This window comes from Lissotriton helveticus, chromosome 5_1 (genome assembly GCF_964261635.1).
Source record: "Lissotriton helveticus chromosome 5_1, aLisHel1.1, whole genome shotgun sequence".
Lineage (NCBI taxonomy): Eukaryota > Metazoa > Chordata > Amphibia > Caudata > Salamandridae > Lissotriton > Lissotriton helveticus.
The window spans coordinates 407,046,205-407,058,304 of record NC_136065.1 but is presented as its reverse complement, the minus strand read 5'-3'; the positions used below and the strand labels follow the sequence as shown (position 1 = coordinate 407,058,304).

General features: G+C 45.8%; 1 protein-coding gene across 2 annotated transcripts in view; it reads left to right on the top strand.

Moving 5' to 3' along the window:
- KCNAB2 (potassium voltage-gated channel subfamily A regulatory beta subunit 2) overlaps positions 1-12,100 on the top strand; it is a 1,353,173-nt gene that overhangs the window by 263,315 nt on the left and 1,077,758 nt on the right. For both annotated transcript variants that reach the window (XR_013594749.1, XM_078642625.1), the window contains exon 2: positions 2,690-2,787. The gene's annotated coding sequence lies outside the window, so the exon portion shown is untranslated. The remainder of the gene's footprint in view (positions 1-2,689; positions 2,788-12,100) is intronic.

The window sequence follows — 12,100 nt, the reverse complement described above, 5'->3', positions numbered from 1 at the left end:
TTTCCTTTTAATTAGCCATCGCACCTGCTTGTCTTTGCTTGTTTAAACTAGCACTTGTTTTTAAATTGTGAATCTCTGTCCTTCGAATAAACGGCTCACCAACTGCTCAGTAATTTTCGTGTCTGCTCATTTCAAGCTGGAAACGTGTCAGTGCTGCTATTTTTCTCCCACTGAGTGCAGCATTTCTCCTGATTTATCTTTGGCTGGCGGCATCCCAGCAGATGGTGCCTGACGGGCGGGGATTCGGCCCCACACACGTCCAGCATTAAATTGCGAGCAAGCTGCCGTGACATCAAGTGTATGCTAATAACACCACTGGCGGCGGCCGAGTTCGACTCTATAATCCTTTCCCGAGTCTTTAAAGTAGAGTTTGCAAGAGTGAAAGAGCAACCGCGGAGAAAGTTATATTTAGCTCAGAGAAAAAAATTACATTGGTGCTGGTCAGCCTATAAGAATATAAGATCCTATGCGCACAGTATAATACATGCGCACAAGCTAATTGTCGATCAATGCACAGCAAATGCTCACAATGTTTTCCGATACTATGAACGCTCAAAACGCCAGCCTTATGTTTAACGATAATTGTAGGCGTGAAAGTCAAATCGGGATGGCCAGGGGTGACAACTGCCACCCTGCTTTGCGCGTTGGTATCCATGGCACTTCCTTTTGCACCCTTGGCCATGAAGGTTGTGGCATAAAGTAAACCGGCCTGGAGAGCAAATTATGCCCATGTAAAGTTTTTGGAAACCCTTAACTGAGAATAGATCATGCCTGTTCTTCCTGAAAATTTCCTTACTCCCAGAATAATATCAGGAGCAAGCCTCCCTAGACCAAAATTTCACTCTACTATTAAAAGAGATCAGAATTTCAGTTAAGATAGTGATTTCAAAGGCTGTTTTGAGAAGGACAGCTTCCCCACTAATCAGAGACCAAAAAATCAATATAGTAGGGTAACAAAAACAGTCTTCAGGGACGTTTGGCAGGCCCACAATCTATGTTGGAGGCCTGCAGTGTGCAGGAGATGTAGAGTAAGGAATCTGAGAATTGTATCAACTTGAGATATTTTACTAGATTTAAAAGCTATAACTAAAGGATTCAAGCTAGAGCCTTAGGAACTTTCCAAAGAATTATTCCATGCTGACGTAATTTGTCCTGTTAGATCTTCCCACTCCGTACGGTCACTTGACGTATAACTAGTCGGTTCCACAGGAAGGTGCAGATTGCTGGCATTAGGGCTAGTTGAACTTAGATCGTCAAGGAAGATCTTTATTTTTCTTTTTTAAAACCACCGTTTTTTACCTTTCCCTTTTTCTTCTGTTGCTTCCTGGAGGTTTCAATACTTCGATTTGAATCAGTGTAGGTCTAATTTACAAGCTATTTCTTTTTGAGGTGTTATCTTCTCGACTGACCTTCTTTTCTCTGTGGAGTATGGGAAACAAGGTTGTTTGATCAGAAGATGATAAGGGGGAAGGGAGTAGCCGTGGTTCATCTATAGCACCAATTGAAACAGATGTATGGAGGAAAATTGTTTTCGAATTGAGTAGATACAGTCCTCTGCATGTTGATTTTTCTTCTCAACCCCCTTACCCAGTGAGGGCCCCCTTCTTGTACCCCTATATTTTTCACACTATTCTGCAAAAAATGTACCATCTCTTGAAATCACATACTAGGGGTCCCCACTGATGATGAGGCTCCATGTAAATACTCGTATTCAATGCTCCTGTACCTAATATACCAGCTACTTATCAACGATGTATTTGATTCTCTATGATGCAGGCTCCAATCCAACTCTATTGTGCTGCCCCCAACTATTTCATACTATCCAACTCCACCACCACACTTTCAATCCCCTCCTCCTTTCTGCTTCCTTCCACTCTTATTTTTGTTGAAACGGGCAGAGGGGAGTCTTGTTATCTACCACCAACTGCCCTCCTCATCAACAACCCACCCTCCCGTTCAGCACCCCCACCCGCCCTCCTGTTCATCACCCCCACCCAATCACTCATGCATGTGAATAAAGACCATGTCTTCATATAGATAAATGTGAACGGATTTATATTTACAACATTCAAAGGTTTATGTGCTTAAATCCACTTTCTTACGACCATGTAGTCCTAGCTGTCTTTAAACAGAGCATGCTTGTGTTTTGCTCCTCTGTTGCCGCTGTGTAAACCATGGCTGTCCGAATACAGTGCATGCCTGCGATTCACCTCCTGTTGTCCATAAGTGGGCTCTAAGTAGCATTTATCATGGCGGAGTTTACTTTGCCCTGTTACTTTACGTTCACATAGCCATAGCTTTACATTACAGTTGTTTGAAAGCTTATAATAAGGCATAGCATATACTTTTTTCTTTAAATAATCACTCCACTACAAACAAACAAAAACATAAATAAAACACATTGCCATTTTCAATGGCAATAGCCCCCACTTCAATAAATGCGAGACCTATTGCATTGTAAATGCTTGTTTTATTGGGATACAGATCCTGTCTGTGCAGCAGCACACTGTTCCCTTTCGAGCACTGTAAACTGCAGCCTAAGAGCTAGTGCTGTCCAGGCAGTGGAGTCTCCTGGTTCATTGATCAAAAGAGTAATGAAGACTTGTCCTTGACCTTTAACAATATGTCCTGGGCTTCGGGCAATAGGAATTTCCCACCTATGACCACATGTTTTTCCTTTATTTTTTAGGAGGCCATGCTGCCTGCCTCTAGGATACCAACTCCTCCTCCATGCTTAGCAGCTGTGATGATGAAGACCAGATGAATAGGTAACCATTTATAACTTCTGTAAGTTTCCACTGCACGTACTCTATGTGTAGCTTATTTTTAACCCGCCATAATTGTATTTTATTTTTACCACAAGTATAAGCTCCTTCTCTAGATTTGCGTTGGTTTGGAAGACTATTTTTGCTTTTGTAGCTGAGATGGAGAAACAAGTTTGTGAAGAATTAACATATTCGCTCAGCATGGTTCTAAATAATTTTTTTGACATGCACTGGACTACTTTCTGGGTTTTGTGCAGTGCCTCGAAAGATAATAGCCCTATATACATAAAAGAACATGCATATTATTTGAATAGCGTGCTTTCCCTCCATACAGGGTCTGACGCTAGGAGTCTGTCCAATGAGGTTAATAATCATTTTGCTGTAGTTTCAAGAATGGCACATGAACTTGTACTCGCTGCTCAGTATTTTACCAGCACTGGATATTGCTTCTTGGCTGTTGTAATGTTTTCAAATACCTTATTTACTGGTCGTTATTAGCATCGGTATTTGCCACTTCGTGTCACCTGTGCCTCCTTAAGCATAATTGCTCTCTGCTGATGGTGTTAACGGTACTTAATATCCCCTGGAGAGTTTTTAATAACTTCTAGCCACCTACAGCTCAGTTACAGCACTTAGAGGGGAAGAGCAGTCTTACTCCTGTATGACTTGCTATATACTGCGCTGTATGCACAGGGACCATAGTGGGACCACCAACCCTGGATAAGCGATGAAGATGTGCACGCTTGTATCGTGTTTATGCAATGCTCTGATGAAACCCGATAAAAATTGTTAAAAAAAAGAGGGGCAGAGCAGTCAACACCTGTTCCCACCTCTTAGCTGGTGGAGAATACGCCTTTTAGCATTCGCACCCTAATCAGAACAAAATAGTCAAATATGCCCCTACCTCGCTCTTCATCATGTCTGGCCTTCAATCCAGAATGTAAGCAAACATCTGGAAAGAATATTATGTCAACCTCAATATTATACATAGCGTTCAAAATCTGAGTGTCCAGTCTCCTTGGATCTGATGGTATTTTTTTTGTTGCTAATATGGAAATGAAGAGAAAAGGCCGAGTGATATATCAGATGGAGAGAATTGTCAATTTGAAGTCTTTTAGGCTGCTAAAATTGTTGAAAGCTCTCATTGACCTTAATTAGTATTTGGTTTACTTCTTTACATAAGGATTAATCACATTAAACAATGAATAAGTGATTGCGGGCATTCATATTGACGTAAATGATCAGCGTGGCCTTGGCACTGCAAAATAACTTTCGGTCACATTTTCAATGTTTGGATTTTATTTTTGGTTCAATTGACCACGCCTGTAATCTGCTTGACACACTAACTCTTGTCTGGTGCTGATGGAATGCTGTTTCCTTCAGTTTGCAATTATGCAAAACGGTTCCTAATAGAAAAAAAAGTTATGGATTTCTGTTCTAGCATGTTGCCTAATTTTTACAAATATATCTTTATTGACTTTTGAACCGTATGAGCAAATTAATACGGATACAGCCAAGAGACTATAATGTGAGCGTTACAAAGGGGGTTATAAGCATATAACCTAATATCAAGAACGCCACCTTTGCTCCAATATCATTCTGCATATTAGGGTGCCAGTCTATTGAAAACTGGCAGCTGAGACACCACACTCCCAACCATGAGAAGGGAACGAATAAAAACAATGTAAAACAAAAGCGGAAGCCAATGAGTGGTGTGGTATCACCAACAGTAGACCGGTTGGATGGCAGACGTGGGGGCGGGAAGGGCAGTGTAAATAAGGAAGTGATACATGCTCACAGGCATATGTAGTCAACCATGTGATAAAGAACATTGAGGCAAGGTCACCCCTTTGCAGTTGAGTGCAGTTGAGGAAGACAGCTATGTCATCTGTGCGCAGCCATAACGTTAGGATAGTTTTTGATCATCCCTGGGCTGAGCCGGGAAGGCATTAATCACAGCTTTCTATCCCAGTGAAATGAGATGCTTTCTCAGGCTGTTGGATTCCTCATGTCTGAGTTTGCCCTACTACCCACCCAGACAACCACAGATTGTCGCCACATAGACACCGTAGGCAGTGCGCTTGACTTCCAGTGCTTGGTCACCATGCGCTTCGCCAGCAACAGTGCTAAATCTAGGAAGCTGGATTTCGTTCTGGGTATGTACTGAGACGTTAGGAGCAGTATGGATGGAGGTCATGGAACTAAGTGCATCAAGCCGCCTGACCAGCCAAGCTAGCAAGGTCCTGGGTTTGTCTTGCTCAAGTGAACTTTTGTCACTTGTGCTGCATTGTTGATGCACGACTGCCTTTCGAGCAGTTCGGAGCAAGGAGTGCTCAAGGGACTTCAGCTCAGTATCCAAAGCTCTCCATCCACTCACCTCCGTATAGCGACTTTACTACTGTGTTGCCTCATAATGACTACAGAACACAAGTTGACCCCTTTTGGGCAAAGGACAGCTGGACAGCAGGAAACCCTTCAAGGTACCATTCTCTAAAGCGTATTACTGTTTGTGCCGTGTTAAAAAGAGTTTCCTGGTAAACCAGGAAGGGCATCTAAGTGTACCATACAGACATAAGCGACTTGAACTCATCGATTGTTCACTACTGTACAAGAACCAAACAATGAAATCATGCATTGAGTATATTTTCACATTAAATTAGTAGAACTGTTGTTTAGTTTTGCAACACTCTTGCGGGGTGCTAATTGCTTTGCCCTGCTGTCCTGTGCCACAAGTTGTTGCTACACTAAATGCATGTAACACTGAGATAGTGAAGAAATATATGTATGTGTGATGTTGCAGTTTGTCGTAAATAGTGCATAATGTGCACACAGAGGAGTTGGTTGTTTGAGGTTTTTGATGTTCTTCTGTTTGGTAGGTAGGCTATTGTGGATAGGTTTAAAACGTTGATTTTTCTTCATTGATTGATTGTAACGTGTACAAAGCACATTGTTAGCCTAGCGTGCCATGGCACTAGTACACACATTACTGTAATGGCAAAAAGGAAAGTGCTTTTTATTTGCCTCGTGACAATTGAGTATATTAAAGATAAAGAATAGCTGTATGCGAAAAAGGTTCAGCAGAGTGGATCCAGTGCACTATAAAGACCCACCACCTTCTATTATTGTTATATATTTTTCTAACCTGGGCACACTTACAATGCCTGTACAAGCAGATCTAATATGGTGAAAAGACATATTAGGACAGCATTTCTGCTGTATATGTTTGAGTCTTGTACCATAGATAGCTCAGTGGATCATAAGAAGAGGGTTAAAGCCAGATAGCGAGCCAGATGTAATTTGACCAGATAAGAGTTTACTGGTTAATGTTTCTTGAGATCCCTCAAGTTGGCGCTGCCATGTTTTGGATAGTTTGCAGTTTGGTTTAAGGGACTTCAAGAAACCCTGGTATAGATCATTACCATAATTTAGATTAGATGATAAGAATGCCTGGGTGACCAAGGGTGGGTTGTCAGTTTCAGGATTGGTAACACATTCAGTGAGTGCTAGTTTAAGAATACTGAACTTAAAACTCGTTTGGGGTGGGTTGCAACATGGAGTCATGGTAGCCTTAATGTTGATGATTTTGTTTTCTTTGGGTGGAAGTGGGGGTTCAGAATAGGTCAATAGGCCTTATATTGCTTCTATATGCTTGTATATTTGATGAAAAATGTGCTTTCTGAAATGTTGTATCACATTGTTAGTAGAATATAGTTTATTGGGACATCAGACTGCGGAAGACCGCAAGTTGCCAAGCACTGTACTCTTGAAGGTGCCTGGAGAACCAGTCTGCCGTCTGATTCAGGGAACCGCGGTGACTGACAGATCGTGGGTCAGACAATTCTCACAGAATTCTTTGGCTAGATCCGCCAAGATCTTGGACCGAGTGCCCCCCAGACGATTGGCGTACCTCACCGCTGAGATATTGTCTATCTTGAGAAGAATGGTGCATGAGACCTTGTCGGCCGCCAGGCTGCGAATTGCGAAGGATCCGGCTAGGAGCTCTAACCAATTTATGTGCAACGATTGCTTGTGCTCGGACCAATACTGGCGGTAGTAACCTCTCCACAGCAGGCGCCCCAACCCAAGCGACTGGAGTCGAATTCGATCACCCGGTCCGGAGCTGACCCAAAGATGGCTCTCCCATTCCATGCTTGCATATGTTTGAGCCACCAAAGGTGCTCCGTGCGAGTCTCGTGCGAGAGTGAGATTTCCAGCGAATGAGAGAGACCGTGATGCAGATGTTGTGTTTTCAAATGTTGTAAGGCCTGGTAATGCAATGGGCCGGGAAAGATTGCCTGGATCGAAGATGAAGAAAGCCAACAATGTGGGCGAGATGGCGTAACGAGAATTTCTCTCTCTCTCTAACGTCCGGCGCGGCGCTTTAAGAATCGAGCACATTTTCTGCTGGGGCAAGCGGAGGCATTGCCGGACCGTATCAACCTTGAAGCCCAAAAAGGTCAATTGTTGGGCCGGGATGTTAACCGACTTCAGATAGTTCAAGAAGAACCCCAGGTTCCGTAGAAGGTTCTGAGCCATGGTAAGATGCAGGGCAAGGTGTGTTTGTCCTGGTGCATCAGAAGGCTGTCGTTCAGGTACATGATGAGGCGAACGCCGCGTGTGCGGAGCCACTCCATGCACGACTGGTGTAACACCAAGGAGCTGAGGAAAGTCCGAAAGGTAGGCAAGTGAACTCGTAAATGCGACCGTCCCACTGGAATTGTAGAAACCGCCTGTGGGGGGGAATGATGGGGATGGTGAGGTAAGCGTCCTTTAGATCTAGACGGAGGCAGACGTTGGGAAGTAGAACGTCTCTGAGTAGATGGATGCCCTCTATCTTGAAATGGGGGTACACCACCCATTGATTGAAATCCCGGAGATTGATCACCAGACGAAAACCTTTGATCTTCTTTTCGACGAGAAAGATGTTGCTCAGGAAGCATTGTGGATGGAGCGACGTTTGGACAATGGCCTTTTTGTTCAGGAGTTCGCGCACCTCCGCATCTATTAGGAGAGTATCTTCGTACTAGAAGGTCAGAGGCTTGGGGCGAGAGAGGTGGCGGGGAATTCTGTGACACTCTATGTGGAAACCCCCACCGGTCTGTAACACCCAAGCATCCCCTGTAATCACCGCCCAGTTGTGATGATACCATTGCAACCTTCCCCCCCACCTCTAGTTGAGTAAAAAGGGGTAAGCCTTACCGGTGGGTCCACCAGGTGCGTTGTTGGCTCCCCTGGGTTGTCCTTTGCCGCCACGGCCCTTTCCACGACTTCTTGAGGGGTAGAAGCCTCCGAATTTCTTCTGGTCCTGCCACTACATGGAACGTTTGGTCTGGAACTTGTGGGGGTTGCTGGAGTACTGGTGGCCAGAGGAGCGCCCCCTACCTCTACCGGCCACGCCAAAAATCTGCTGGCTGGACAACTTTTTGATAGATTGCTGGGCTTTGTCCAGCGAAGAGAAGGGGTTTACAAAACGGGATGATTCTTTAATAAAAGGGTCCCCAAAGAGGTCCCCATTGGCCACAGCTCCGGCCTCAGTAGAAGCCAGCTCACCCAATCGGGGTTTGATTTTAATGAGCAAGGAGCGTCTACGCTCGGTGGCTAACGCACAGTTTGCGTTCCCAAGAAAACAAAGGGCTCTTTGTGCCCAGCCTGAGAGGATCTCTGGATCAATCATGTGGCCCGTCTCCTTGGCGTCCTCCACCATATCCATGTCTTTAGTAAGCAGGCCCAAGATGTCTAGGACCTTATCCTGGCATGCTCGCCAGGACCGGTCCAGACCCTTCTTAGGGTCTTTAACAAACTTGCCAAGAAAGGTGGCCATCTTGGCATCGATATCGGGGGTACACGCTACCTTACCTGGGAGGGACAGCCGAAGGCATTCGCCCCTTAGGCGGCCTCGGACCTCCTGGTCCATGGGCTTCCAAATCCGGCTGGAGACAAAGGATGCCGCCAAGGGTGCAGGAATCCACTCTTTAGAGCGGGGGTGATAGATGTCCTCCTGGTTTAGTAAACCCGATATATCCATAGAGTCCTGAGGTACCTCCAACTGGGCTTTCTTTGCGTCCCCTTCCGTACGCCAGGGTCTGCTTGGACCCGCCTCCTCACCTGACTCCTCGTTTGGAGCCTCTGAGTTATCCCCGTATCTCCATCTGCCCCCACAGGGTGGCAGGAATCGTCATCGGGGGTGTATTCCAGTTGGGAATCCTCAGGCCATTCCGCGGTATCCAGGTGTCTTTTTAAGAAGGCCTGGCCCAGCCTCTCAAAGACGTCGGGCGAGGTGAGGCCCTCGGCAGACTGACCTCAGGCCTTAGCCTTGCTCTTACCCTTGGATGGCGCCCCCGGAGGGGAAGGAACGGCCCGACCAGTCACCTTCAGCAGAGGAGACTACCCTGCTCCTGATGGTCAGTTCCATAATACGGCGGCTTAAGGGCTCATAGGCCGAGGAGACTGCCCTTTCCAGTGAAGCATCAGTCTCATCCACTAACCCCATATGAATTGGGAGTAGTGACTGGTCGTCGTCCTCCTGATCCCAGGTATTAAATGCACCTGCCATGGTAAGGTGGAATGCCCAAGGGGGAGAAAAAACTGAACCCAAAAATTGGTTAGGCCACTGCTTGTTGTGCACACGGAACAAGATACCAAGCTCAGCGGAAAATCCGCACTGCTGGAGCTAACCTTCAGCGTGAAGGACAAGTAGGGGAAAAACGCGGTGAAACTGAAGCCTCTGGTTCCGCAGCAAAAGCCACACAGCGGGGTTAATGAGGCGGAACGAGCGATGCAAGTGCGAAATACAGGCAAGAATAACTGCCAAAACACTCGGTCACAGTAGGGGCTGAGGCAAGGTGACAGCGGCACTCTCACTCGGGCACGATGAGCAGTCTCCGCTACAGCAAGAAGCCGCTGTCGCGCCGAGGAGACTTCCGTGAGGCGAGGAGGGTCTCCCTTTCCTTTGACCGCCGGCGCACGCCATGCCCTTTAACTGGGTGAGCGGTGCACCGCACTGGGGAAAGGAAAGACGCGAAGGCGTCAGGAAGCCCCTGAGGGGGAAAAAGATGCGGCCACACTGCTCAACCTCGCGGGTGACAGACGGCCTCAACGCGACCTCACGCACACCAGGGAGGCGTGTGCCTGATATAGAGCCCGAAGAGGGCCAGAGAACCACGGTGCAGAGCGCCGAGCCGTCAGGAATAAACAGCACACTCGAGCAGGCGAAGCAGGTAAGCCTAAGCCAATAATGAAATACAATAATGAACCAACATATGGAAAAACAGTAATGAAATGTAATCCCTTAAAACAGAGAGAAAGGAAAAGCACTTATCTGGCTGCTGAGCAGTGGAGAAAGAGTAAGTGCTTTTCCTGGACTCTGCTTATATGGGACTGCCTCTATGATCGTTTGTTTGTTTAAAGACTCATGGGATATGTAGTCTTTACTGTTGGTTGTTACTAAGGCTGCTGAGCAATAAAAATGGAAGAGATAAGCATAATCCGAAGCCTCCGGACCTGCCATAGAATCCAGTACTGCCATAGAATCCAGTACTGACTTTACTGTCCACCGTAAACTGGCGTCGGCTTGACCTTGACAGAGGTCAAATTCCTAATAAACTACAGCACAGTCGGCCCTCACACAACCTGAATTTGAAACTAATCTTCCAGTACTGCAGGGGCACCATCAGAGGAATGTATGTCTCTAAAATGCATGCCTTTTTTTTGTATATGAAAGGTAAGTATAGCTTAATTGATATTTTTGGGGGGGACCCAAAAACCATCTATATAACACATATGTATTTTTAGGTCTCGCCTCTCAATGCGCATGCGCATTGAGCGGAGCGAGACTATAGGGGCTTAAACAGACCTTACCTAGGCTGGCGATTTGATGCTGTGCCCGTGCGCTTTTAGGTCAATGCGCAAGCGCATTGACCTAAAATGAGCGTGCACAGCATCAAATCGCCAGCCATCTGTTGCCCAGCTTGGTGCCGCTCCACCCCCTGCCGGATCAAAGGCTTTCACGGCCGGCCGGCCGTGCTTTCAGTTTCATGCCGGATCAAAGGCTTTCACGGCCGGCCGGGCGTGCTTTCAGTTTCACGGCCTGTCTCCTTATTTAACTTGTTTAACTTGTTTTCCTTCCGAACTGGCCTCCACGTTGTTTAACAATGCGTGAGACACCTCCAGTTACTTGCCTCGTAGTAACTACGTCACAGGGTTTCCTCTTTCACTCACTCTGTGCCCAGGGCTCTTCTCTCCTGAATGGAATCAACTGCCACATGGATTTAACTGCCATTCAATGTACGTTCATCCAATATTGTTTATTTAGTAGAAGCCTGCATCCGAACATGCACTATAATTTTCTGATCAATTTTCTGTTTTGGACGTTCCTCGTTTTCAACCGAACACTTGTTTAAATTTTCTGTTTCGGACGGATCTCATTTTCTTCTGTATTCTTCACAAAAGTATGTACTTCAAAATTGCACTGTGCCTTACCCTTTCATCCAACACCATGGGTTCCATTGCTGAGGCCTTGAGCAGCTCATCGCCATTAATTGTAATAATTTCCGCTCACACGCTAGTCTAAGTTAAGCTTTGTATCATTGCTGTGCTTCTCTCCCCTGCTGCACTCTCCTGCCCTCTAGAGATGTGGCCTAACGACCAGAGCTGCCATCTAAGTCACGTAAATACAAAACATGTTGCATTCCAAATGCTATAGGTGTCACATTCGCGAAAGTTATAACTATTGGCATTGTAAATGACAAAGCTATTAATTTAGCTATTTTGAAAAACAACACATAATTAAAAAAATTGTCATTTACAACACCAATAGCTCCAACTTTTCTAATGCGAGACCTATTGCATTTCCAATGCTTGTTATTTATAATCCCCCTCATGGTATTAATTTAATACTAACCTGCCTTTACCACTACCCTCTGGTAAACCCTAATATTACCCTTATTTCCCTTTACCACTGCCCACCCCATATCCCTCAAATTACCCATACCTTCCTTTACCACTATCCACCCCTAAACTCTAAAATTAAGTTCAAGTTCAAGTTTAACATTTGTATAGCGCACTACTCACCCAGAGGGTCTCAAGGCGCTTGAGGGAGGGGGGTAGTTTACTTATCGAATATCCAAGTTTTTAGTTGTTTTCTGAAGGAGAGGTGGTTCTGTGTAAGGCGGAGGTGGGTGGGGAGAGAATTTCAGGTTTTGGCAGCTAAGTAGGAGAAGGATCTTCCCCCCATGGTGGATCTATGGATGCGTGGAATTGCGGCGAGGGCTTGATTGGACGATCGTAGTTGGCGGGTGGGGGTGTAAAAGGACAGGCGCGTGTTGAGGCATTCAGGT